This window comes from Triturus cristatus, chromosome 11 (genome assembly GCF_964204655.1).
Source record: "Triturus cristatus chromosome 11, aTriCri1.1, whole genome shotgun sequence".
NCBI classification, from domain to species: Eukaryota; Metazoa; Chordata; class Amphibia; order Caudata; family Salamandridae; genus Triturus; species Triturus cristatus.
Window position 1 is genome coordinate 1,091,251,391 of NC_140594.1, and position 27,814 is coordinate 1,091,279,204.

The following is a 27,814-nucleotide window of genomic DNA, read 5'->3' on the forward strand; positions in this document are numbered from 1 at the left end:
ATATGTCTTGAAGCCAATAGATACCTTGCCTACCCTGACGTAGAATAATGTTGCTTGAGCGTTTGCGAATCTGTAAATTGTTGAGACCAAGAAAAATCAATTCCTCTTCTGTTACTGTGAGTTGCATAATTGTGTTCACCCATCTTATAAAGCATAGACATTATATTTTCTCTTGGTTCTAAACAAACATTGTTAACTTCTCAATGCAGGAGCAAGCAATTTATCGACTTTGGAAGGAAAATAGGCCAAGTCACCCTTGTAGGATTCCAAGCCATGGCCTGCATGTTCCAATCAAATCCTTGCAGCTAGTGCTGCATGCACCAAGCTATCTTGGGCATATGTTGTATCTCTGTCTTGGCCAGACAGTGGTCTACAGGCCTTAGACTGTGGTTTACTTAGAACTGGCTTACAAATAAATGTTTTAGACGTTGCGGGGCTAGTGGGCAAGGGTGAAATATACATCATGGTGTTGGGGATAAGGGAGCTGGAGCAAGGTGGTGGCGGTGAAAGAAATAGTACCTGATTAACACTGTGAGCAGCGAGAGCACTCTAATTAAATTGGATTAATCTGTGCTTGGTCCATGTGCCACAGAACTAAACAGAAGTGACGGTGAACATAGGTTAGCCAATAAGAAGGCAGCATACAAAAGTGCAACGATGTCAAGAATGAGCCCTGACAATGGCCTTTTTTGTAACTGTGATTAGTAATTTTTGTGGTATGTCAATATCTGCACCTTTCGTGGGTGCTACTGGTGGTTTCCTGGCTGTTGTATGTGTTCTGGCAAATTACTCTTTAGAGGGTTGGTATGCCAGAGAATTGGCCTGTTGCTTGTTAATGTTTTTAAGTATTAATCCTGATGGCTTTCATACTGGACTCATTTAAGTCATGTGAGATACCTAAAAACTTCTATTTCAGTAATATTATGGGGATGGTTATTTTCCCTAAGGCTTTCAACTTTCTTTTAACTGGTAGCTCCGCCATAGTATGCATTTGAATAATATTTGGTGCATTTCCAGAGTGTTTTGTCACTGGTTGTCCTCCCCTTGCTATAAGTATATCGGGCCCGATTCACAGAACTAACTTAAGACAAAATCCTAAACTTACTACCATTTAGGTATTCACAGAAGGCACTTACTCATTTCGGTATTCACAGAAGGCACTTACTCATTTCGGTATTCACAGAAGTTAGAACTTTACTACTCCTAAACTGCGAAAAATCCTAACTTTAAGACTTTCGGTATTCACAGAAGGCATTTAGGAGTCCTAAAGTTAGGACTACTAACTTCTGTGAATACCGAAATGAGTAAGTGCCTTCTGTGAATACCAAAATGGTAGTAAGTTTAGGATTTTGTCTTAAGTTAGTTCTGTGAATCATGCCCATCATTTATAATTTAATAACAGTGTCTCTTTGTGTGATTTGATGTATTTTACTATTTCCAACATTTTATCTGTTGGTTTAGGAGTGTAGAAAATATACATTAATTTTATTAAAAAACGATATGTATTGTTTTATTGAAAATTTTACATTGCAGGTGCAAATTTTACTTAAGTTCTGAATGCTGTATTTACTTTGCTTTATATGTAGTTTTTGCCTTGTAGGCCTGTTTAGTATGGTTTTAGGCACTGTTTACTTTTGTTGCAGTATGTTGAGAGGAAAAAAATAGTTAGTTGTGTTGGTTTATTTTGTAATTTAAAATTTAGGGCCTCATTACGATGTCGAGCAGATGTGCGTCCTTCCGACACTGTAGCGGTCTGCAACCGCCCAACCATAAGTCGGTGGTTCCGACTGCACAATTAGGATGTGACCACCCATAGGGCGGCCGGAAAAACATCCATTCTACTATGGCAGCTCGTGTGGCGGATGGAAAAGGCCTGCAGCACAAGCTGCCATAGAAAAATGGATGTTTGGAAACAACCCTGCGCCCTGTGGCAGGCACGATGCGGTGCCTGCCACAGGTTGCAGGGATGTTTAGGGGGCACCATAGTGGTCTGCCAGGGGGTAAGGGGGCCCTGCTAGTTGTCCCCAAAGTTATTTCTCGACAGCCATTTCATGTCGGAAAGGCAGACATGGAAAGGTTGTTGGAGAATGACATATTAATCCGGACGGCAGACCCGAGGCTGGCTCCGTCGTCATTAAGGGATTATGTGCATTTCCGATGCTCCAATGGGCTTAAGGAGCCCATCGGAACACCAGTGGACACTCCTTCCACCTAATGCCTTCGCCCCCCGCATCATAATGTAGCGAGCAGACCACAGGGGCAGATGTCGGTTGCGGTCTGTCCAACATCATAATCAGCCCCACAGTTAGTGGTATGTTTGTTAATATTTTATTTTTTCATATATTAAAGCGTTATTTCTATTTTAATTTTAGTTTTGCACTTTTGTTACTAAACTTACTTTAGAGGTCGCCTTTTTTTTAATTTCGAGTAATTTGGCATTAGAGTCTTTATTTTCGTTTCCTTTTAGGGTTTTTCTATTAGTAGAAGATTCACCTGTAATTCAGAGAACTAAGCATGTTGCTTAATTGCGATTATTTGCTATCTTAACATAGTATTAGTTATTTATGAATTTTGTTAGCTTTTATTTATTGTCATACTTAATTTATTTGTAGCAGTTAGTGGTTTGTTGAAGTGTTGCAGCCTTCTTTTGTAGGCTTGCCTGTCATCAGCGTGAGGCTGTGCTGCTGTAATTCTTTTATAGGAATTATTTGTTGTACATTTTCATGGTCATTTTATGCTTCATTGGAAAAGCATTTCTGTTCTTTAATTTTTTCTAAGCTTAACTTGATTGGTTGGTTGTAGTTTAGTTTGATTTTTTTGTACCATTTATGGCTAATACTTATTAGTGTTTTTGTTATTTTTTTAATGTAAATTAATTTTATTTTGGTATATTTTTATATGTGTGTATTCTTTTGATTAATATTGTGTGTTTTATTTAGAAATGTGTTTTATTTCTGGTATTTGATATTTGTTTTTCGTGATTGTTGTTATGTTTTCCTAGTTTTAATATGTTGCCGATATTTTTTATTTCTTTATTTTTGTTTATGATATTTCTATATTTTAGATATTTTTTCACCACAATATTTTTCCAATAAATATTTTTGTGTTTATTGTTTAGGTAGAGTGTAGTAATATTTTTGTTGTTGATTTGTTTGTGATTTGTTTTAATGTTGAGATGAATTTCTTCAATATAGAGTATTACAACTTCATTTACAGAAGAGATATCTGATGATGATTGGTGAGTTTTCTGCAAATTTCTCATAGAGCAGAATTATTTAAATCCTATGAATAATGGCAATTCCTTTCAAAGGCACATAGGCCGGCCTGTCTGACTCTCATGCATAAGTTTCTATGAATAAATAATGAACTCCAAAGTATGATTCATAAAATCTATTTAAATTCTGAAATGCTGTGTGTGTGCTGAGGCATAATTTACTGACACACAAAATTCTACCAAACTAACAGTGTCGTTCATCAAACATATTGTGCAATATAATTCGAAGGCACTAATGCCTTAAATCTGTTTAACTGGATCTACAATTCTATAATAATAGTTCAAATCAACCATAATAGAAATGCATCTTTTTAATTAAAATGTTTGAATGCAATCAGTTCAAAATTAAAGTCCAATTAGAAACTAATTAGTTTGCGCTCAGTTTTATCTTAAATTCTTGTTCTCATTATATTTTGAGAACATCATGTACCCCTGAAATTGCTAAGAGGGCACTTTTGAAATAAGGATACATTATTTTTAAATAGGTTTTTTGTATTTTATAATCCATTCAAACTGTGTGCTTTTCAAATAAATTGTTTTGAGGAGTTAATTCATTAAATGTTTATTTGCTATTCTTATTTGAATCGAAATAATCACATATCATCCTCCAAGTGGTAGGTGTTGAAATATAGCTAGAATGGGCAGAATAAAAGAGGTTCAGTTTTCTATAAAATGCATATATAAATATTTATTTGAATGTGGGTGAGTTCATCTTTGTACATCGCTTACTTACAAGGAGAATAGGTGGGGACTCTGCCCACCATTCCTGTCTTTCCCATAATCACTTCATATCAAAGACAGAGGTGGAGAAAAGGCAAGAAGATGATGAAACTAGAAGGGTTGGTGAGCACTGGTACCTTTAAATTGGAGCCAAATGAGGTATGTGCCCCAGCTCAATTTGAATAAACCTTATTTAGGTCCCAACAAGGCACAGCTGAATATTTCCTTCTACTGGAAGGTGAGTCAGAAAAAAACAGTCTTCGTACATTGCCGCACACATTACTATGACCACCTATTTTTCCAGGCAAAGTGAGTGATTGTTTGAGAAAATGCATAAGACTACGGGGCATATTTACAAGCTTCTTGCGCCGCCGGTGCGTTACTTTTAAATAGGGGAAAAAGTGGTGTACTGGCCGCGAAAGGGGCTTGTAAATAAATCCCTGCACGTTTACTTTGTTTACATGCAACTTTGCATGAAATGTATCATTTCTATAGCGCTTTCTGCTCCAGTGTTTGGTGTTGAAGTATTTAGCCACATAGTACCAAGCTACCCTGTTTAGGGCTTGTGGTTAGGAGTGTGTTATTTTTGTTTTGAGACTACACAGAAAGTGTTTTTGGGTTGCATGTGTTCACCACTGAGGTGCAGTTACCATGTTGTAGGATGCAGCATCTGGCAGTGGGATGGATGAGGGTAAGAGAGAGACAGACCACCAATTCTTATTATATCAATTCATAATTATGGTAAAGACTAACCAGCTTAACCACAGAGGATGCGTACACATATAAGGCGACATGCGCCTGGCTGAGATACTGTTAAATGAGTAAAAGCATGCAAAAAGGGCAAGAGCAAGAACTAGTGGCATGGGCGGTATCCATGTGCTAAGTATATCTACACATGTAGATATATATGCAGTCATTAATAAAATGTCATATTTAGAAATATTTACACAAACATCAATATACACCACACACACGCACACACTCTTCACAATTGTCCTTTGCAGGTAGACCCACCTATTTTATCTATGACTGCTAGAAATGGGGGTCACTAGTTGGCAATGGTTTGCACCTTGTCCAAGTAGGGACCCTTCCTTCTAGTCAGGATAAGGGAGTTACACTCCTGAAATAAGCCCTGCTCACCCTCTTGGTAGCTTGGCAAGAGCAGTCAGGCTTTTCTTAGAGGCAGTGTGTAAAGCATTTGCACATAACCAACAGAAATACAGTGTAAGCCCTATAAAAGGACACCACACCAGTTTACAAAAATATCCAATATTTTTATATACTCAGGACAAGGCCCAAAATGATAAGAATCCACAATACAGTACTTAAAAATATTCAGTTATCAAAACAGTTCCTTGAAGTCAGTAGCTCCCTCTGGGGCTATCACGGCGTCGTGAACAAACAAATCCAAACAGTTCTGACTGGCCGCGGCCTCGCGGGCCAGCTACGGTGTTGGGAAGACCTGCAAAACAGTACCTTTAGAAATGCAAGGCGACGGTGACCTCTCATTGAGCTTCCGAAAGCATGGCGTCTGCAGGCGTCGGTTCCGGAGGTTGGTGCAGGAGTCGTAGGGACCTTGGAGTCACACACGTTGCAGATCGAACTCCTCGCGGTTGAAGTCAGGAGCGCTGGCAGGCATCGGGTGCTGCGGTGCAGAAGTGAGTCTTGCGATACCCTGAGGTCGCAGTGCGAGCAGCGGCTTGGGGGCGGCGTTAGATGGCTTCATCGGTGAGACCAGGGTCGCAGTGCGAAGTGATGCAGTGCTCGTCGTGGTGCTGGCAGGTCACGGTGCAAGCATCGTCATCGTTTTGCTAAAGCGCTGTCGTAGGTTGACGAACTGGAGTCTATGGGGCCGGCATCGGTAGGCCAAGGCTGCGGTGTGGGATGAGAGCGTTGCGTCGTCTAACTTTATGAGCGGTGCCCTCGAACCACGGTGCAAGCGGCAGCATTGATTCCGGCGTGGAGCAGCATCATCGGGGATACCAAGGCAGCTTAGTAAAGCGAGGCGGTGCGGAGTGCGGTGCCCACAGGTCACGGTGCAAGCAGCGGCTCGGTGGTAGCGTCAGCAGGCGTCGTCAGTGAGACCAGGGTTGCGTTGCGGTGGTGCACTCTGTGGTGCCTTCAGGACACGGAGTCGGCAGCGGCGTCGTAGACGGCTCCGGGTTGCTTTTTCTTCTGTTGCAGCACAAAACACACAGTTCCCAGTGCTGTGGGCAGAAGAACTTGAAGTCTTTGCAGTTCCTGAGACTTCTTGAACAGGGGGCAGGCTCTACCTCAAGGCCTTGGAGATATTCAAAGAAAAAAGTTGTAGAAAGTTCAGTCCAGTCCTTTCACTGTCCAAGACAGTAGCAGCCACTGCAGGCCAACACAGCAAAGCACGCAGCAAAGTGGTAGTTCCTCACAGCTTCTCCAGCTCTTCTTCTTGGCAGTCTTCTTGATCCAAAAGAGTACTAAAATTCAGGGGTTTTGGCTCCAATTTTTATAGCCCAAAATCCTTTGTCCTCTAAGGCAGAGAGTGTCTGTGCCCAGCCAGAACCAGTTCTGCCCTCTCTGATGTGGCTTCCTGGCAGGAGGTGGAGACGGCATTGTCAGAGGCAGACCAGGCCCATTCAGGTGAAAGGACATCTCCTCCCCCTACTCTAAACGCAGCCCAGGCCTATTCAGCCCTTTCCTGACCCACCTAGACTATCTGGAGCCACTGCTGCTCCCCAGCCCCTGTCATCCAAAACCCAGACAGTCAATCCCCAAACCCAGCAGAGGCCTGCTGGATGGCTGAGCAAGAAAATACCTACTTTCTAAAAGTGCTATTTTCAAACACAGAATGTAAAAATCACATTCACTAAAAGATGCATCTTCCGATTCTGAGTTCAGGCATACTAAACTTTATTTTTCTACCTAGTTCCAAGGGCCAGTTATGTTTATAAGATGTTATAAACAAACTCCCCATTCAGTCCTATGGGAACAGGTAGCTTTGCAATAGTGAAAAACGAAATTGGCAGTAATTCACCATCAGGACATGCCACACACACCAGGGCATGCCCTACCTTTCACATACACTGCACCCTGCCCACAGGGGCTTGGGCCTACCTTAGGGGTGACTGACATGTAAGAAGAGGGACGGTTTGGGCCTGGCAAGTAGGTGCACTTGCCAAGTCGACATGGCAGTACCAGACTGCACACAGGCTCTGCAATGGCAGGCCAGAGTTACATTTACGGGCTGTTCGTGTCGGTGGCACAATCCAGTGCTGCAGCCCACTAACAGCATTTGATTTACAGGCCATGGCACATAAATCAGATAGGCCAATCATGGAAACACTAATTCATAACACATTTTACCACAGGAGCCTTGCACTTTACCACTGATCAGCAGTGAGAAATGTGCGCAGAGACACTAAGCCAGCAACAACAGAGTCCCAACCGGGAGGTCAGAAACCAAAAACTCAGGGGAAACACGCCAAAAGATGCCAAGTCTGACAGTGACCCATTGTCTGTCCCTTTTAGATCTAACTTCTAGAGACACCACTTTTGTAAGACTATACCCTACCTCTTACTACATGAATTTGTTTGTGTCTTCCTTTGTAAGAAATGTAATCATAGTACAAATGCAAAGACAGAGCTATAGGTAGTTCATATCTGCAGTCAGTGTATACATGTGAAAGACAAAACCATTACTCACAGTATTCCAATACTCACTCGACCTCTGCAAAAGCTATCTTCCACATGAGAAGTGCTTGCGCCTACCAGTCTGGATCTACACCCCAGAACTGTCTGCCCCTGAAAGAGCTCCTCCCTCTCCCAGAACAAAGTGCTCCTTGGTACATCCCCCACAAGCCTGCTATCTTTCCTCTGACACGGATATGCCTAATGGTCGCTGATCCATCCTGCACTCTCATCTTCTTCAGTCCTCCAGAGTTGCTGCTCAAAAAGATCAGACTGGGTCGGAAAATAGGCCAGGGTATCAAAATAAAAGTGGACCCCATTTGTGAATCAGATAGCTAAAAAAGTGTCCAGAGTTGCAAACTGGTTCAGTTCTAAACTTGTAAAGACACATTGTATCAGTGGCGACTCCTCGGCTAAGACGGAGGAGCATCGCCGCACTGCTCAAGAGGAAAAGTAAAATGATAATAACATTTCATTATTATCATTTTAGTTTTCCTATTGTAGTCAGTGGCTCTCGGGCGGGGCGGGGCGGGGCTGGCCAGAGCAGGGGGAGGAGTGGTTTGCATACCTAAGTCGGCCGGCCAAACAGTCTTGCGCACTTTGCATCATTCCCACTAGGCTGTAATGCACAGCCTGGTGAACAACATGCCCAGCCTCCCATTCCCTGTCTGAGCACTGATTGACAGCACTCAGACCAATCACAATGCTACACTGCAGTGTTGTGATTGGCTCAGGGGGGCCTGGGAGCCCGGATACTATCTGTTGCTGGGACCGGAGACAGGAAGAACAGGACGGAGGAGAGGTGGCGGCCGACTGTCTGGCCGGCCTTAGCGAGGTATATGTTTTTTTTCTTCCCTCTGTCCATCCGTCCACCCATCACCCCCTCCCCACCACCGAGTCTGCCAGCAGCCACTACTGCATTGTATAAGTGTGGGAGACTGTGTGTATTTGTGCCTGATACCAGCAATGTTTGTGATAATATCGGAGAAAATAACAGTAAAAGCTGGCCTACCAGACCATAAAACAGGCCCACAAACAGACACAAAAATGACACACACACTCAGGGGCTGCCACCAAAAGCCCAAGAGATAAAAAATAAAATAGCAATGAAATTGCATTTTATTTTTCATCCACCCATCCTGAACCGAGGGTCAGGGTGGGCGGAGCTTGCTGAGTCAGCATCCGGGTTGAGGGTGGGCTGTCTCTATGGCCAGCCACCAGCCAGACATGGGCACTTTGAAAGAGCAAGTGCAGGTCTCCAGTGCCCTCGGAGGCACTGAGAGAGGCCGCTTCCTCCAATCCTTGAACTTTCCTCATGCTAGTTAACAGCATGAGAGCAGCGCCAGGATTGGTTAAGGCAGTTGGCTGGGGCCCACACTAAATATCGGACTGCAGCAGAAGGAGGAGGATGTGCAGCAAGGAAGAGGCGTGTTGAAGGTCTTTTTTAAAAACTTTTTACCCACCACCCACTCCACATAGATGCCAGCCGCAACTGCACACAGTGACCTCTCAGATGAACCTTTCTGCCTGACTGGCCTATACGCCAATCCGACCCTGCCACTCATTGACCCACCTCATCAACAAATACAAGCACTGTACAATTGGCAAAACAGGAATGTACAGATCTTTACGCCTATATTTGCATTCATTGGCAGTAAGTTACTCAGTGGGTTAATGCAAGATCTGCATCCCACTGAGCCCAGCTTGGCGTTCCTGAGTTGAATAAAACGAGTGACACTGAGATGGTCATAAGAAACTTTTGTTATTTGCAAGATTTCCCAAAAAAGCTGCAAGGCTGTGGCAGCAAACACTGTATCTGTATCTGCAATTATCATACAAGTCTTCACTCCTGAAGATCAGGTTGGAAAGGGAAGAGAATCTATGGTGGTTGCATCACATCAATTATTCATCTTAAACACCTCTATCTTGCTAAAGGCAGCCCTGTCTGCTGCACATTCTCCTGTGATAATCTAGGTAAAGTTGTATAATACGACTCCACGATTTTATCAGTATTAAAAGAAATATAATTAATTTTTCGGAGAGAAAATACAGAGTGATTTCTTAATGCATAAACCCACTTCAGAGCTCCCCAGTATTCCTACTGTGGAGCCTGCAGTGATCACCATGCAAATGCTAACAGCATAATATAACCAGGGCCACTGGAATATTGCGATTGTACGATCGCTGCGATTTTGGCATAATTGTAAATTTTCCGCATTTGCCACTTAATCCATAATCAGCTGCATAAGCTGCAGATTTTAAAGAAAAAAAAAATAGTTTCTAGCTCAAATGGTTCAAGTTAGTAAAAATGCAACAACATGTGTTGCCGCACAGTGGAAGGCCCTTTGCAAAGGTTGACTGGTCACCTTTCTGTAGTTTAATGCTATATTGGGTGTTAAACTGGTGCTAATGAGGTGCAACTAATGCTCAGATAATGTTAACAAGTTTCAAAATCACAAAATAACGAAGTAATACTACCACAAAAATGTGCCGCATAATGTCCCATAATTTGCATTTTCTTGCTGCATAATTTGCTCAACCCAGCCACATAATATGACCCTCCCCTGACTCATAATTCCAGTGGCTGTGAATGTAACATTAGTGGGGAGTTGTGAAACTACATCTGTTCTAGATTATTATTGCTTTTTAATATATTGCTGTTTTCACTCAGGAATCTAAGGATTACAGGTTCAAATGGATACAATTACCTTCCAAGGACATATATAAATGGTGTAAAGGGCATGACTTGAGGTTGTGGTTGCTCAAGTGAGAAGAGAACCAATGACCAGGTTATGTCTTTTCTGGATTCTAGGTAGGATTCCTCTGTTGCTGTGTTTCCTTTGCTGTCTCCTCCTGCACACCAGCTGCCCAGCACTCTCCTTCCAGGCCTCTAGGGGCACTCTTGCTTCTTTGAAGCAGAGGTTTCAGGCATTCCTGCCAGCTTCCCTGTAACAGGCATTGGCAAAGCCAATATTACTCTCCTTTGTGACCTATTGGCTTCCCAATGGTTTTTAGTCACATAGACTTTGTTACAGATATTTATTTTCTTGATAAATAATTGGTATGGACCACAGATGGGAATAATAATCTGGATCTGGACCCAGTATTTGATTTCTCTCCCTCTCAATCACACAGAGAAGCATGCACAACAAAAGAACATAGGTACAAGTGCCTGAAGGAAGGTGCACGGGAGCATATGCACACACACCCCTTTGCATGCATTCATGCACGCAGAGGCACAAGTGGGCATCTGTCTACGCACAAGCACATGCAAACATGCACATGAAAACAAGCAGACATGAATGAATGAATTGAATGAATATTAGTGTTATATAGCGCAAAATTTGGCCAAAGGCGTCAAGGCGCTACGGATAGAGCCAGCGGTCGCAGGAAGCACAGAAGGGAACTTAACAATTAAATAGGGAAGAGCCTTGTTTATAGGGCCTTACAGAACAGAGGGTGAGAATTTTGGCCAGAAATTGATCGCAGAAGAGTATTCCAAAGCTTAGAGGCATCAACAAAAAAAGCTTCCCCCCACCAGGCTCTCCTGAACCTGGGAACTACCAGCCAGTTTTTACTGCTGGTAGTGCACATGCACACACAAGCACACAGATAGATCCATGCTTGAACTCATGCAAGCACACTTGAATACTTTTCTTAATTTCTGCCATATGTAACAGATTGTGTAACCCATTGGTTTCTGCAAAAGTACAATAATTATTATTTGAGGACTTGAATTTCTTGAAATGGAGTTCATGTCATACACACAAGAACAAAACGGCAAAAAAGCACATACTGCATTATTTTCAAATTTAAAAGCAATTCCAGACCCCCTCTGAACAGCTTCACTGAGTGGCCCTCTCTCTGCCTGCTGCTACTTAAGTTGTATCCTGTACACATTTTTCTGCATGTGCATACACAGGTGTAGGTCCTGGTGGCCGAGGCTGTCAGCCCAGGACTGTCCTGTAAAGGAAAATATATAGGGTAAAATGCACTTTCATTTGTAGTGCCTGGAAGGAGAACGCCAACTTGAGGATAATTTAAATCAGACCACACCACAAACGAATCTGTTTGAAACCAAACTGTGCTCCTGAGGAGGCCTAGACCTGGCTGCCAGCCAATCAGGAATGAGGCTACGGGTTCTCAGCAGGGCCAGAACATACAGGACGTGGCTGCTGTTCAAACCAAAGATGCTACCGGAACAAAGAGGCTAATTCTTCTGAGAGCCGCAGAGCTTCCTATCTCTCCCGGCTTCTGTTCATTCATTGTACCCATGCACAGAGGCTCGAGCCAGCCAAACCCAAAGCCCACCGGATGCATCTTTGCATGTTAATTGCTTCAACTTAAAAAGCACTTCCTGGAAATCCCCAGAGCTGGGACCTGTCTGGAGCTGCCTACTTCAGGGTCGATTGAAGTTCCTCTGTCGGAGTCTGGGAGACAAGAAAATGTTTGTAAGCAGACGATTGGGATCTCCTCCAACCCCCCTGGAGCTCATGTGTATTCAGGGGCGTCTATTGTGCACACATTCATGTCATTCCAAGACTGGAATATTGGCCCTAGGACGCTGTATGTGCATGGGTTGCACTACTGAATGTCGACACCCAGAATATCATGGTACAAGACCTCAAATCTGGGGAACCGGATTCGAGTCTCGGCAATGACGCTCAACATTCTGTGATTCTGGGCAAATCACTTAATCTCCTGGTGCCTAAGAAAACAAATGAATGTGTCCTTGTGTAACCCAACTGGTGCTCATGTAAAGCGCTCTGATACCTTCTGGTCAAGTTTGCGTAATATAAAACTCTGAGAAAAAAAAGAATATTGAGGGAGAAAGTATTGAAAAGTAGGTTGTAAGAAAGTGGCTCTGTATATACTGTTCCCAAATCGGCACAGTGTGCACAGAGTCCACAGTCCCCAGAGGTTTGGCAGAGGCTAAAGTTGGATATAACCAAGTGGTAGCTTGGTCGAGCAGTGAGGTAGTATCAGAGTACAGTGTAAAGCACTTGTTGTACACACTCAGTCAGCAAATGGTCTCACACACTCAAGAACTGAACTCTAGGCCAATGGTTTGTATATAAAAATATATGCTTGTTTTATTTTAGAACCAACAATAGGTATCAAAATATACTTTCTCAGAATGAGATGCTTTAGATAAATACTTTCAATAGGCAAAAGACTGTTGAATACAATGTTACAGTTGTTGCAATAGGCAACACAATTTCAAACACAATTATACATTGAGCTCAATGGGAATTTCTAGTTAAATGCAATAGATTACTATCTGGATTACTTTTCTTACCACAGGACAGGATCCTAGATTCAGTCCTGGGACATCTCCTGTAAACAGTTGAGTAAAAACGTTTTGGTTACAGTAGTGATTTTTAAGGAATATTATTGTATTTTAAAAGTTGGCACAAACTTTTTCAACAAAAATCACCAATGTTATCCTATGGGAGGAAATTCACATAGCAGGTAAGTGGGGTTATAGTTACTTTTTCTAACTCAGTGTTGGATCCTGGATCCAGCACTAGGACATCTCCTGTAAACAGGTGAAAGAATGTGTTTTTGTTATACAGGTGAGTTTTAATGAATATTTGTAAGTTTGCAAAATTGACACTTAGAAACTTTTTCAGCAAAAATCAGGCAATGTTATCCTACGGAAGGAAATTCAAGTTACCGGTAAGTTCAGTTAGGATTACTTTTCAGGGTCAGTGCTGGGCACCAAGATCCAGCACTGGGATCTCTCCTGATAGCAGGTGAGTACATTCATTTTCGTAATACAGCTGATTTTAGATTAATATTTTAAAGTTTCAAAACTCGACACTTGGAAGAGTTTCCAAGTGAAACCAGTCAATGTTACCCTATGGAAGAAAAGAGAGTTATCGGCTTTTGGGTAAGTACTCGACTGGCAGAGTTAAGGTTCTGGGTATAGAGTCAGGGGTCTCCCAGGGTCAGATAAGTACAGTTGTTACACCCTCAGCGGCACAGGGGCAGCCGGGTGCAGAGTGAGTTAGGCCCAATGTTATCCTATGGGAGGCAGGGGGCCCTTGGTTGGTGGCTGCTGGCTAGCAGGCCACGCAGCTAAGGGAGCTGGGGTCCTGGTCACTTGCTCAGGGCAAATGGGGAAGTAGGTCAGAGTAGAAGTTGCACTGCCAGGGCCACTCAGGTGGCTGGGTGCAGGGTGCTTTTGAGCCGTCGGGCGCTCAATGTATTGCAATGGAGAAGCTCAAGGACGAACAAAGGCTGCAAGCTCGGGGACGAAGATTCTTCAGGTGCGACCACCACTTCGAGAGGTAAGTTGGGTAGTTGGAGGATAGGTAGGCACAAAGGAGTTGGGCACAGGGGGCTGCGGGGCGCCGGGTACATGGGTGCCTTTTGGTGTCGGGAAATCTTACCCTCTGTTGGTCGCGGTTGGAGGTGTCACTGGTTCTGAGGCTGCAGGTGTCATCAGGAGCGTCGAGGTGGGTCCTTGGGTGCTAGATTCGGGGCCACAGTCGCCGGGGGGGACGTCCTCGTGGTCTTTCTCCACTCCGGCACAGGCCAGGCTTGGCGGGTGCAGAGTGTGCAGGGTTCGCGGTTCCTGGCTGATGCCAGGGGTCAGTTACTTGCTTTGAGCAGTACCACTGCTCGTAGGAGTCCCAGTTGCTTAGAGTCACAAGGTAGCCAGGTCCTCCGGGGTTTGTGAGGTTGCTGGTCACAAGAGGCGCCAGGGTTTAGCAGGAGCAGGTCCGAGGGTCGACTGGCCGGTAGGGCTGGGGCCAAAGCAGTTGGTGTCTTCCTCTTGTTAGCAGCTGCACGGCAGGTCTTCTTGTTTCTTGATCTTCTTTGCTGTTTCGGAATCTGGATCTGAGGAAGGAAAGTTCAGGGTGCCCCTAAATACTAAATTTAGGGGCGTTACAGGTAGGTAAAGGGCAGGGACCAATGGGTCCCTTCCTTGCGGTGGGTGCACCCCCTATCCTGCCACTCTCCTGTGGGAGGGGGACAGTAGCCGAATCCTGATTGGGCAGGGCTCCCCATCTTCAAGATGGGGAGAGCCCGGAGATGTGCTTCACCTCGCCTCCCCCACCTGAGGGGTGGGGTTGGCAGAGGCTGGCACACCCCCTTTCCTTCCTTGGGGTTTCCAGCCAGTCTTCCCACCACAGTGGGGGTCAGGGCCAGTGGGGACCAGTTGCTGAGTACAGCAAGGGGTCTGGAGAAGCTCACAAAGGCGGCATGCATTTGAAGCTTCCCCATGCCATCCTGGGGGAGGAGACCTAGCACCTCGCCCAGGATGTGCATTGTTGCAGGCCCAGGAGAGCGGATGGCTCTCTACCCAGGGGTCCAGCAACATGTCTGCTGTGTGGCAGCCTAGGCAGCCCCTCAGACAAGACGTGGATTGTAGGTTAGGTTCAGGGGGCAACTCTAAGTTGCCCTCTGTCGTGCATCTTACAGTAAATCCCACACTGGCATCAGTGTGGGTTTACTATGCTGCGAAGTTTGATACCAAACTTTTCAGTCTTCAGTGTAGCCATCATGGTGCTGTGGAGTTCTTGTTGACGACCTCAACGCACCATATACTCTTAATGGCAGCACTGCACTTACAGGGCCCAGGAATGGACCTGGGTACTGTAGGGGCACAGGGCTCATGCACCTGTGCCCATATCACTGGCATAGGGCACCCAGCTAGAGGGGTGACTGAGGTATGCCAGGGCAGTGTATGTTGTGGGCATGGCACACAGGGATGTGTGCCATGTCGACTCTATTTTGTTCTGCACCAAGACACTCAGCCTGCAAAGTCAGTGTGTGTGTGTCAGGGTACAGGGCCTCTAAGGGTGGCACAAAAAGTGCTGCTGCCCTTAGGCGCCTTCTCTGGTCACAAGGCCCTGGGTACCTAGGGTACCATTTACCAGGGGCTGACATGTGACCAGAGAGGCCAATAGGGTTTTGACTGTTAGGCAGTTTTTAGGGAAGGAACACAGGCCCTGGGCACCTGATTGGCAGGAGCCCAGGGCACAACAAGGAAAAGTGCATCAGTTATCAGGCAAAAAGTGGGGGGGTCACTGCAACAGCAACCCACTTCCTTACATAGGTGCACATAGGGAAGTATAGATTTATCGAGGTACCTTGAAGATATTTGCACCCCGTAAGTACATATATGTGGAGATAGGTTGAGAAAACCTACAATTACTTACCTATCAATAGATTCTCTTGATAGTTTGGCCTCGATAGACTGTCTCATCAATATTGTGGGTTCGATATTCAGGGTGTGCACAAGTGTGTGTGTGTATGCATTGGTGTTTATGTAGCACAAACCTAACTTGTGGGCAAAGAAGCATTATAGGTCCAGATGGATGTGAGACGATCACCAGTGTTTTAATCAAGTAGGGAGAGGAGAGCTGAGCCAGCTCTATCATAAGGCAAGGTAGGAAGCCCCTCAAATAGCTAGGAAAGGCTTTGTTAACTCCAATTTTCACATTGGATAGAGAGACCCCCTTCAGCAAAAACATTTTGCCTGGAGTGCCGAATATTCTTGCATTGCTCCCGACTAATATATATTAAAGAGGCCTTTTATGATAGGACCCAGCGGAAGCTTGGCGATGCTTAACTCATGGCAGAAGGGAGCTCGTTTTTTTCTTTTTTTGCATTTCTTGACTTTGAGTTTAGCAATGCACTGATGGTTTTTTATTTTTTATTTTACAGAGTTTTATATGGCGCTAACTTGACCCGAATCGGGTATCAGAGCACTTTACATAGCACCAGTTGCATTACATGAGGACATATTCATTTTTGTTAGGCCGAGGAGATTAAGTGAATTGCCCAGAATCACAGAATGTTCAGCGTCATTGCCGAGACTTGAACCCAGTTCCCCAGATTCGAGGACAACCGCCCTAGCCGTTAGGCCAACTCCTTTCCCCCTCTGGTTGTGTTACGTTGGCCCCAGGAGAGGTAGGATTTATTTTCACTCATGGGGCCCTAAAAACACCTTAGGGCAGATGAGTTCAGCAACGTCTTCTCCATCTCACTCACTCCCTCCCTAAGAAAAATAAGTCATTGAGCATAGTAAGGTATCTAAGTAGCATTAAAAAGAACATGCCTTACAGTTGTATCAATTGACTTGTTTTTCTGTTCTTGGACAAACCTGGGTTATCCACGGTTTTACAATGGTCCACCATGGTTTAATATCCTCAATCTTGCATTTGACCATGGCATGCTGTGACCAGTTCTGCAGTTCACATAGCTTTAACCCAAAGACAGGGCTAAGAAGAGGATGCAAGAGATGTACCAGAAATGTTGTGAAGACAGATGCATCCACTTGAAAAGGTATGGTCCATAGGGGAGATGAGATATTATAGACATTATATATATGTATTGAACATATAATGTGCAAATCCAGCTCTGCGCAGTGGTGTGCAAAATGGTAGAAATACATTGAATAGGTGGTCATGAGTGCAGGATGCTTAGAGGGAGGAAGGATGATTACTAGAGGACCAGAGATCTGATTTGATTTGATTTATAGACTTGTAAAGCGCACGTATGCCCAAGGGCGTCTTGGCGCTAGAGTAGGCAGGAGTACTGAACTTTGGCGGCCCTGGAAATATTGGCATTTCAGTTGGCGAATAACCACGTTTTCAGTAGCTTTCTAAATGACATGAGTGACGTGCTGTTCTTTATCTGAATTGGTAGACGGTTCCAGGTTTTCACTGTCCCTAATAGGAAACTTCTACCCCCCCCCCCCCCAACGGGCCTGCTTGTACCTGGGGATTGACAGTAGTTGAGAGTGACCTGACCTTAGACTTCTGGTTGGTGTATATCTTTGGAGATGTGTTCTCAGATACAAAGGTCCTCTGCCCTGTAGGGCCTTATATGCTGGGCATTGTGACTTGAATTTGAATCTCTTTTCCACTGGGAGCCAGTGGAGGTCTCTCAGCCGGTGAGAAATTGGTTCATATTTGGGGATGTCTAGAATTAGTCTCGCTGCTGCATTCTGCATTCGCTGAAGCTTCAGTAGGAGTTGAGACTGTAACCCCACATATAGGACGTTGCCGTAATCCAGTCTCGAAAGGGCAAGTGTTGTGACCAGTGTTTTCAATGCATCCTTGGGGATGAAAGGGCTGATTTTCCTGATCGTTTTCAAGATACCCCAGAAAGTGGAGGCAAGCTTGTTGATCTGACCTTCAAATGTCAGTCTTCCGTCGAATAATACCCCTAGGTTTCTAACCTTCGGGACTGGAGTTGGGCATTCACCCATATCAACCGGCCACCATCTTGGGGACCAGAAGGGGGTGTTTGCCCCTAATAGCAGTGCCTCGGTTTTTTCACCGTTCAGTTTAAGGCAGTTCGTCTGCATCCATGTGTTTATCTGTGACATGCAGATATTAAATTGATCGGCTGTCTCTTCGATGTTATTTGAGACTGATACCACCACCTGGGTGTCATCGGCTTATGATATCACCGAGAAACCACATTGCCTGACGATCACTGCCAGAGGGGCCACATATATATTAAACAGCATGGGGCTCAAGGATGAGCCCTGTGGCACCCCACATGGCAGCAGGAAAGATTTAGATGCAGATCCATCTACTTCTACTACAAAGGATCTGTCTGCTAAATATGATGACAGTTGAGTAATGGCGTTGTCTTGGAATCCCAACTCTGCTAGTCTACCAATTAAGATCTCGTGGTTAGCAGTGTCGAAGGCCGCCGAGAGATCTAACAAGCTCAAGGCGGCCTTCTTTCCTGCATCCAGAGTTCTTCTGAGCTCCTCTACTGCCATGATCAGTGCAGTCTCTGTCCCATGGCCCTCTCTGAAACCATATTGTGAGTGGTCCAAGAAGACTCCGGCGGTGATATATTTTGTAATCTGTGTGTTAAGTAGTTTCTCCAGCACCTTAGATGGAAAAGGGATCCTAGAGATCGGCCGGTAGCTGCTAGGTTCATTGGGGTCAAGGTTAGATTTTTTCAATAGAGGCCGGACTGAGGCTGTCTTCCACGCCATTGGGAATGTGCCTGATTGTATTATATCAGAGAACAATGCTTTAAGTTGCTCGCTGAATATTTCTGGGAACAGATGAAAAACTTTAGGAGGGAAAGGGTCAGACAGAGCTCCTGACTTGGTAGTCTTTACCACTTGAGTTATCTGTTCCACCGTCGGTCCAGAAAATAAAAAACCCTTGTCCAGTGCCCCTGGTCCTAGCCTAATTTTCTCAGCCGAAGAAGTGTTACTATCCGAGAATGTCTCGACTTTGTTTATAAAAAACTGACCTAGAGTGTTACAGAATTCTGGGTTGTATATTTTTCGAGCATTCATTGGGAGGTTTGCTAATTGTTTTACTGACTCAAACAGCTCTCTACTGGCGTTCTTAGCCTCCAGAATTTTCTTTGTGAAATATTTGCTTCTTTCCGCGATAATCAGTTTCTTGTATTCTGTCAAGGTGTATGCATAGTCAGCTTTTCTTGTCTGGTCATAATTAGCTCTCCACTGTCTTTCGGACCTTCTGCATTCTTTTTTTTGTGCTCTTAGCTGTTCTGAGAACCAAGGCTCAGAGGGTTTTTTTCTTTTCGACACAAAGTTCTTTTTGGGGGCTGTCACGTCTAGTGCTGTTTTGATCCAGGTAGTTATTTTATTAACCCCAGAGTTAGCGTCTGAGTCTAGGCTTGGTTTTGATGCGCTTAGTTGGGCATGTAGTTTGGGAGTGTTTATTTTATCCCAGTCGTGATATACGACTGTGGTGTTGTTGCTATTTGATAGTATTTGGTGCCCGTTATTCTGTACCGTGAATTTTATAGCTTAATGATCCGACCACGGGACTGGAATAACTTCCAAAATCCTTACCCTTGGATTGGAAGTAAAAATTCCGCCCAGTGTGTGTCCTGCGACATGTGTCTCTTGCCTAACTATCTGTTCCAAGGAGAAACTTGCCACGGTATCAATGAGCGTGATAACGTTGTGGTCTTTTCCTTTTCTAGATGATAATTGAAATCTCCTAACACTGTGAAATCTTAATAGTTTATGCTGGACTCCAAGAAGGAGCTAATATTGTCAATTAAGTCCAGACTTTTGGTGGACGATATATAAGAAGTCCTTTTAGTGAATCATTATTGTTTAGTAGTATTCGGAAGGCTAATATTTCACAGTCCAGTGTGCTGCCCGTCGAGCATCCAGCCACTCTAATTTCTTCTCTGGAAATGATAGCTAATCCTCCCCCCGCTTGTGAGCTCGGTCTGCTCTGGTCATGGAGTAGCCCGTGGGAAGTGCTAGTATAAGCTCTGGATCTAACGTTGTTTCTGCCCAGGTCTCAGTTATAAAGGCTAGATCGAGCTTGTGAGTTTCTATCATTTCTGCGAGTTCCGAGGAAGGGACAAGGTGGATGCAAGCATCAGAGGTACAGTGGAGGTGGAGAGAACTTGAAAAAATCACTAGTGGACAGGTTATTTTGAGACATTGTATTGCTCAAAAGATGAGTCTTCACTTCTTCCCATAAGTGTCAAGTGGACAGGGACTGTCCGGTTTGGACTGGAAGGAGGTCTAAACTCTGGGGGCCTTATTTATGAGGCCCCTTGCAACAGCGTAACGTCACTTTTTGTGCCACTCCGATAGTGCAGGAGCCTGCTCCATATTTGCGAGGCAGCACTAAGCCACTATTTTAGGCTTAAGGCTGCCTCGTAAATACCGTTCCCTTTAAGCAGTTTTTTTCCATTAAAGGGGCATGCAGTGGGTGTTGCTGGGGGCGTTCCCAGCAACATGCATTGCTTTTTGACACTGCCCCAGATTTATGAGAAATCCCGACTCTGAGGCAGTGCCAAAAACGAACTGCTCTCCAAGGGAGGCATACGGGAGGCACAATGGGGAGAAATATCTTTATTTCTTGTAGTTTTTCCATTTCCTTTTGCATTCTGTAGCACACATAGCAAGAGGAAAAAGCCTCTTGTGATTGTTTTTGTGCAGGGAGGTTTCCCTTCCTGCACACAAATAATCATCCCCTCAATGCAGGCACTCTTGCATCATGGAGCAAAGGTACCTTCGTTGGCACACGGCAGCCCAGTGTGCAGGGGAAAAGGACTGGAATGCACCGTATCTGATAGATACGGCACATTCCTGCCCTTTTCTCCATAGGGCAGTGCATCAGGAAGGCCTGCTGTGCTGCCCTATGGCAAAACCTCATAAATTAGGCCTTGGGTATGTAGTTAAATTCAGCAGAAGATGAAAAGCATAATTACGTTGGTATATGGATGAAATCTAAGGTTCCTTGAGATAAGCCGTGCTAAGAAGACTGAGAAGATTAGGATGATTAGGAAGTTAGTCTTCAAAATAATTAGTGTTAAACACATGGACCGCCATCCAGCAGAAGTAGTAGTGGCACACATTGCACAAGAAATAAACATGCATGGCAAAATCATGTGCATCCATGACTAGTCAAGTTCAAATATTATAAATTCATTCAAAGATGGAAGGCATGCATGTGAGCATATACAGCAGACTTCTTTGAATGCATTTATAATATTTTAACATACATATTCTAATATGGTCTTGGGGGGATGAGAAAGAACCCGCTGCGTCCATCTTGAATGGGTTTGATAAACTATTTCAAACCCAATTTGAGATGCATGCAGCACATGCTGGTGCATATGCACTTTTGGGCGACCATCTAGAAATTGATTAAGAAAAAGCTGAGGACTGCTGGGGTTAAATCAGCGGTTAATTCATCTTCCACTGTTACTACAATGGACTTCTTTTTGCAGAGAGCAGCTGCTGTTATTGACAAAGAGATTGAATTTGTGAATAGGCGTCTTTCCAAGTCACCCTCTAATTGTTTGCACCCACCTACACTTAGATCTAGTGTGCCCCCGGTTGAACCTCCGTCTGTCCATTCCGATAGCTGCCAGGGGTCACCTGCAGTCTCCCTTATCACTGAAGGGTTACCACCTGTAAATGAAGCTCCCTCTCCAGCGCCTTCTCCAATTCCACATAGATCTCTTTCCCCGGTTGTCATAATTGAAAATAGAGGAAGTACTATTTCATCTCAAGGGAAGGACAGCACTAACATATTGACTCCTATGACCATTCATTTGCTCTTCCAGCTCAGAGGGGGTTTAATATCCAGGGGAGCACAAAACGGAAACTCCAAACCACTGGGGGTAAAGGAAAAAAATTAAAACTGACCCCGGCCTTCAAGCCTTCTATAAAATCTTTGGTGCCACAAACCCAGATATGACGGTTACCAAAGCCTTTCAAGATATAATGATTACCTTGTTGGATACTAAATTGAGTCCTATTCTGGAGAGGTTAACAGCAATTGAGAAAAGTCTTGCAGGGGGGGGGCCAAAACAGATATCCGTATAAATCACAGGGTTACAAGCGAGATCTTTGAATCAGAATCAGCAGTCAAACTTGGCCCAGGCATACCTAAAAATCCTACCAAATCACATGAAGACCAGCAGCTTGCACAGCGACATGCGGCGCTGTCAACTCAAGGGGCGATAGATTGCCAAAGGGGTGGTCAGATTCTTAGCAGGCCACGGGCAGTCCCTCCGCACAGGCGGGACCCTCACACCATTGTAGGCCAGCTGGACAGTCCCGTGGCACTGCCAGGGAAGGTTTGCCACCGCCCCACTACTATTCATCTTCCCTCAGAATCCACACCTTATGTAGTGGTCTTGGAGAACATCCCGCCTCTTCGCCCAGAATAAACGAGGATTATAATAAGTTAAAAAACAAGGTACTCCACTGGTTAACAACTAATACCCCCGCGGGTCCTGATGTAGAACGCAGTATCATTATGGTACGTCGAGTGGAATGGATAGGCAGCTCCATAAAGCTGAGAGGGGGTGACTGTGTTATAGTTAACTTCAACAGGGCCTCTGTAACCGAAAGAATCCTATCAGGTGATATTCGTGTTGGCCAGTCATTTCCTGGGTCCACAATACAGGCACTTCCATTGGGTTTCTTCTATAGAGCTGAATCTCATGGGTACAAAATGGGAAATGTGGATAGGGAACCCTCACAAGCCAGACGTCCTTATAAAAACCCTGTAGGCAACAATCGAGGGTTCCCACAACCATTGTACAGTACACGTTACTCATGGGGGCCTCACTTTGCTCCTGTCGTGCCTCCTACCCTAGCATTAGCCAACAGATTTTCTATGCTATCGGGGTTGGAGGAATGCGATTGACTGGATGTTTCTGACGAGACTGTAGTAGAGTCAATGCACCAACAGAGGGCCCACTCAATCCCGGCAACTGAGATAGAGACAGTGCACCACCACAAATAGAGATGACATCTTATGATGCGGACAGTAATGTTCTATCATGGAACATAGCAGGCCTGGCAGACAAGTTCCAGGATCCTTTATGGTTACAGTCTGTTAGGCAATTCTTAGTAATTTGCCTTCAAGAGACCTGGTTAGTGGACTGCAACTTGTTTCTGGAGGGTTTTAAAGCTTATTTTGTTCCTGCTTCCCCGTCACCCAGTGGTAGAGCCAAAGGAGGTTTGGTTATTTATATCTCCCTGGCCGTTGATTGCCAGGTACAAATTCGCCCTCCTTTTAGCCAGGGCCTACAGGCCATCACACTTAAGAAGGGGAACAATACAATGACCCTGATCAATTTTTATAACTCACCGAATAGTAAAAAGGGGGAAGGTAACATCATACAGCAGAGTCACTATCTAAGGAAGTTATGTGATCTCAGCTTACACCCCTTGATGGTGCTGGGAAATTTTAATACTCACCCCTGTGGCGACCTAAGGATCACAAATATGTCCGACATGGAATGCCACAGAATGAGGGGGTTTCACTTTGACCATTCAAAACAGGGTGTGAATTAAACAATCTAGTCAATGAATTTTACTTACTGACATTAATGTCCCTCTCTGCTCCAAACCATAAAACCCTGACTACTACCTTCAAAGGGAGAGGTACCGGATCTTTTATAGACCATATTTTAATTTCTTCCTCCTCTCAGTCCCTTTTTCAGAGGTTTACCATCAAGGACAGTGGCTATAGTGATCACAATCCCCTTTGTGTATACCTCTGTGGTGTATTTCTTTCCAGCAAATCTAGGGGAAGGGTACTGGGAACCATGAGACCTATAGACGGCGGGCGCTGCCTTAAATGGTCCCAGATTGACCCAGATGCTTTTCACAGGGAGGTGAGAGACTCGTGTGTAGCCGAACTTGCGCTTTGTGTCCAACCGGAGAGTCTACCAAGGGATGTTCTTTGTGCCTTCAGCGCCATTTCACGCAAAGCAGGGGAACTTCTGAGGGCTCCAGCCTGTAAGGTATCTAACTCAAACTCAAGATGGTTTGATTCCTCTTGCTCCCAGGCAGCACGTAAGTTAAAGAAGGCCCTGAAAGTTGTTCCGAGAAACACCCCATACATAAGGGCATGTCATACAGGATACAAGCAGGCTCTAGCTACCCGTAAGAGAGCTCTGAAGGAGGAGGCATGGAGGGAGTTGCTAGAGTCTAGCACATTAAGGAATGGCACACGGTTTTGGGGCATTGTTAACAGACCCCTGTTCTCCGAAGACACAGGCAACATCTTAGACTACCACATCACGGAAGAGGAATGGGTGGCCCACTTTTCATCAATGTTTAAGGGTTTCATGGGTCACCACGACCAGTTACCCCGGGTAACAAACACTGACTATCTGGTTTTTGAGTTAACAGAGGTAGAGGCGGAAATTGCGGGCCTAACCAGTAACAAAGCTCCTGGACCGGACGGAATTCCGCCGGACCTTTACAAATCAGATCCATCTTTCTGGGCCCCGATCCTGGTAGCTGTATTGAATGCATCGGCCAGGGGCGGTAGCCCCGAATCCTGGGCCATCTCTACCATCGTGCCAGTGTTTAAAAAGGGGGATCGAAACAATACGCACTGCTACCGACCTATCTCTCTCATCGACTCTGTAGCTAAGGTGGTGGGAGGGGTACTATTGCAAAGACTATCTTTATGGGCAGAGGAGCATAATATCCTTGCCGACACCCAATATGGGTTTTGTGCGGGGAGGTCGACGGTGGCCCAACCTTTACCTGATCCTTGGCAAGTACACGATGGCCCGCCCAGGTACGATCTACATGGCCTTCATGGACCTCTCTTACGCGTTTGACTGTGTAAACCGGGTCAAATTGTGGCAGTCCATGAGGGCCATGGGGGTGGAGGCCTCCATTGTGGACTTTCTAATGGATCTGCATAGGGATACCAAGGCAAATATCAGATATGCACAGGATCTGCGGGTTTCCAAGGAATTCAATATCGAAAGAGGGGTGAGGCAGGGCTGTATTCTTGCCCCCTTCCTGTTTAACCTATACATCAATGATCTTGAAGGAGCCCTGGTAGCTACGGGGGTGGATTTCCCACGTGTAGGTCACCGGGGTCTCCCCGTCCTCCTATATGCGGATGACGCCGTCCTGATAGCGAGAACCGCTAGAGGACTCCAATCTTTACTAGACGCTTTTTTGAATTTTATGGGGTCCCGTGACTTAGCGATTAATAATGCAAAATCATATGTCTTGCAGGTAGGGGCTCGTCCCACGCAAAAGTATTCTTTTTCCGTAGGTTCTGCGGAGGTCCCCACAACATCAGTTTTTTCATACTTGGGGGTCCTGTTGGATGATCGCTTGAAGTGGGGGCCCTTCATTCTAAGGAAAAAGGGGGAGCTTATCCGAATAACTGCCGCCATTTTCAACTTTGCTGCTAAGATGGGGAAGCGCCCAATTGCAGCCTTGCTGAAAATCTATCAGGCTAAGGGTATGTGAACTGCATGTTATGGCAGGGAAGTCTGGGGGTATACCACAGCTGATGTGTTGCAGGTGGCAGAGAATGACTTTTTAAAGCGCCTATTGGGAATGCCAACCTGTTTATCTAACCTAATAGCTCATGAAGAACTGGGGGCCCCATTTTTATGTAATACTCTTGCCTTGCGTCCCCTAGTGTTCTGGCTTAAGTGCTGGCCAAATAAGGAGCTAAAGCTCACCCAGCAAATCCTAACAGACTGTATGACCCTGGAACATATGTCCAGAATTCCATGGTTGCAATATGTTAGAGGTCGCTTTACGGAGTTGGGGCGGCCGGAACTTTTCTTAAAACCGTCAACTATAACAAAAAAGGATGTGGAACTGGTTAAAAAAGCATTTATTTGCACCAGGAAGCTAGAAAGAGACGAACAGGAATTATGCAAACCAAGTGTTCGTAAATTTCCGACCCTCAAAACCCATCCATTGGCTGAGCCATACCTTTTGGGAACATTGACCACCTATGAGCGGTTTTTACTGTCCAGGTTTCGTCTAGATTTTTTCCATTTTTTAATTGCCGTTCCGAAAGGGTGTAGCAGAGGACAGGTGTTAGCACCCTGTGGTTGTGACAACCTGTCTCCACAGGACCTGCTACACTTTATGTTCCTTTGTAAATTCTACGAAGTACCTCGGAGACATTTTTTACTCCCCCTCTTAAAGAGGCTTAATTTTAACCAGGTTCGCCCAGCACTTTTGCATTTACAGCTGTTGAAACCAGACTGTATAATCTTTATTGTAGGCTATCTGAAATCTTTGGTGAGAACCAGGGCCTGCCTGGAATATTTGTTATTTCAGGGGGAGGGGGTACTCATAGTTTTAAGGTATGCCTCTTATGTGTTTTCTATTTTTAGCACAGAAATGTACTTATTGTACCTGCCATATTTTATTCTGTAATTTTTTATGGCTATGGACTGTAAATTATTTTAATGTATTTTTTTTTTGGGATGTGTATATGCATTGTGACTTTTATGGTTTTCACACTGGAAAACCAAATAAAGTTTTATGAAATGAAATGATTAAAAAAAAGCATTTTAAGATGGGCACCCACCAATAACACAGCAGGCACCAAAAGTTAAAACAATATTAAAATGAAGTGGGAGAACATGCCAGGGAAGAGGGCTGCAAGCATGTGTCAACAGGAACAGCACTAGTTGATGGAAAGAGTGCTTGCAGAGAGGAAAATGAAAGGGAGAAAGAAAGTGAACATGGGAGATACATACATGGAAAGAGGAGAAAACATGTGCACTCCCTCAATTGCTCAAAGTTAAAGTAAAATGTAACTACCTGAATGCAAGCAGTGTCAGCAGTGGAAGGATAAAAGTCACCCAACGAGAACATTGTTAGACCAACATGCTGCTGCCTGGGTAAACCCAAGAACAGAGATGAAAACCATTGGATCAAGAGGAGACAATTAAGATAGACAACAATGCTATCCAATCATGAACAAGGGAAATACTCAAATCCCCTCTATGTATATTGGAAACAAAAACTCTGGCCAACAGCCAGCTGAAGTTGTGTGTGCAGCCAAGACCCACAAATGGTAGTGTCACATACATGGGTATAAGATCAATTTTATATCTGAGACATAGAATGAGAATAAACATGGTCAACGTTGCATAATTAGACAGTAAAAGACCTCATTAGACACTCCTGCCTGTCAATGCCATTGGTTTCTACTTGGTACATATAAGTATAAATACATGTTTTGTAATATTGTTTACATACCATGGAGTCAAAATATGATATCTGAGCATATGAGTGGGGGATGGTGATATAATTCCTAGTTGGTTGAGATGACCACATACCAAATATGCAAGGAAGTAAGGAGTAATGGTAGGGAAATTGCGAGAGGTAAACAAACGCCAAGATGCTCACTGGAATTCAGCAGGTCTATTTGTGAATCTGCATGAAACTCCATGTAATGAATAATGTTGGCTCCTATGAGCGGGTTGTGCACCTACCATTAGAGGAGAGGCAGTCAACCGCTGATGAATAGCGGCAATTGGATAGTGGATAGCAGAATACATGTGAATAACACAGACCTGCTTTTCCTGGATACACCCTATGCAAAAATCCCACTTTTCTTGTAATAAGCCCTGATTTACAGAATTCAAATGTTTGGCCGTCGCTCCCCTATACCCTCTTTTGTGGGTCAGGGCCTGACTAGCTCTCCGTGGCTCTTATCTAGGATTAATATTTCAAGGGGAGAAGGAAGTAGATCAGGGCATAAGCCCCAACTCTCAATGTAACTTTTTTTTAAAAACACTTTTTTTTATTTATAAACAGCCCAATTTTCTTTCAGAAAATCTGGCTGCGCAAAAATAGTTTACTTTATTAAAAACCACTCATAGACATGGTGGTCTGCTGACCCTTGCAAACTGCACACCCTC